The sequence below is a fragment of the Drosophila novamexicana genome, unplaced genomic scaffold (genome assembly GCF_003285875.2).
Source record: "Drosophila novamexicana strain 15010-1031.04,08,12 unplaced genomic scaffold, DnovRS2.1 tig00000974-arrow-arrow-pilon, whole genome shotgun sequence".
In the NCBI taxonomy this organism is placed as follows: Eukaryota; Metazoa; Arthropoda; class Insecta; order Diptera; family Drosophilidae; genus Drosophila; species Drosophila novamexicana.
This window is the reverse complement of record NW_020824834.1, coordinates 1,084,020-1,085,762: the sequence shown is the minus strand read 5'-3', so window position 1 is coordinate 1,085,762 and position 1,743 is coordinate 1,084,020.

Genomic DNA, 1,743 nt, shown 5'->3' with positions numbered 1-1,743 from the left:
ATATATATATGACGTGCTTACTTAAAAGAGTTTGAAATATGAAGGAATGTAGTCTTAACAAACTAAAGTGGCACCAAAATTTTGACTGTCTTGGCTTTTATATATGCTTATTATATGAAACTAAGATTGTTTGCTTTGAATTCTTTCATGACGAGCGACGGCAAAAGTTAAGTTTCATGCTTTTATTGTTCTTATTTTATGCAACCATCAACTTTGGTATTAAAAACGCAGCAAAAAGTTTTTAATTAAAAATTTATTTTATTTAATAATATATATTTGATTTTCTAGTGTCAAACGTTCAACTCTTTGTTTCCCCAAGTCCCTACCTAATATGTATTTCTTGTTGGTAAAATTATATTTATATTTATGAAAAAAAACGCAGCAAGAAGCTGCACACACGCTTTTAAGCTCTTTGTATGAATAATATTTGCGCGAACTATAAAAATGAAAGAAAGTAGATGCGAAAACAAATGCAGTAAGCCTTAAGCAAAACAATGCAAAATGTTTGTGCGCTGTCAACGGTTTTTAAGTTGTGCTGTTTAAGAATACATATTCCAGCTGCACTTAACTATAAAGTAGCTAAGGCAAACAGTATTAAAAACAAACACGCTGAGCGGCCAACCAAAGACATACACACACACACACACATACACACACGCACGCACACACATACGCAGACAGCGAGGCAATAAAATACGGTGCAAGAAAAAAAGTTGAAAGCAGCGAAAAATTATATTTGTATTAGTTTAAAAATATGCACAGCAGGTGCCGCGAGCTACTGACTGCAAGAGTTTATGTGTGCATGTGTGTGTGTGTTTGGTATGCGTGTGTGTGTGTTTGTAGTGTCTGTGTGCTCGTAAGGTGCATCCGGTTTTGGTCGAGCAGCCGCAGCATTCAGCGCCAGCTACAGCCAGAGCTACACACATTAATGTTGTCCAAGTGCTCTACTAAATTATGTATGTATGCGTTCCTCTCTCTCCGTGTGTGTGTGTGTGTGTGTGTGTGTGTCTATGCGCAAATAGTTTTTCAAAGTGCCTGGCAAAGGTGGCTGTAGGGATACTTTCCGTAGACACCACCTGTAATTATGTTGAAAGTAAAATGCATGTAAATTATTAACTGCTGCATGCCACATGCTGCATGCATGCACACATGCACATGTGCCTGAGCGCGCGCTTGTGTGTGTGTGTGTAAATTTAATATTTAAAATGAGTTCTCCGTTAGCTGTTGTTGCAACATTTAACTAACAGCGATTTGCCTTGGCCGCAGCAAATTCGCCAGCCGCCCGTTCATACGTTCATTGAAAACGATTTTTCTTGTTTTTTTTTCCCCCATTTTGCCGCATTTTTCCCACCACTCGCACTCGCATGCGGCAAACGGCATGCGGCATGCGGCGGGCGGCATGCGGCGGCATGCTGCACTTTTCATTTAGCCAGTCGGCCAACTGGTTTGCTAATAGAAATAAAAACAAAACTGCTCACAAACTAAGCCAAGCTAAATGCTCAAAGGCTTCAACTAGCTACCCTCTCAACCCTACCGCGCCCCCCTCTGCGCTGTATGGCCAACCATTCGTCCTGTTGCCTGCAATGAAAACAAAAAGCGATTTGCAAGTTTTCTATTGCGCATAAAAGTATGCTGTGGAAAATTTTTTCCCATGACGTTTTGCTCAACATTCTCGTTTTCTTTTCCTCTCGCACGTTTTCCATATTTTTGTTGTTGTTGTTGTTGGTTTTTCTTTTATTTTTG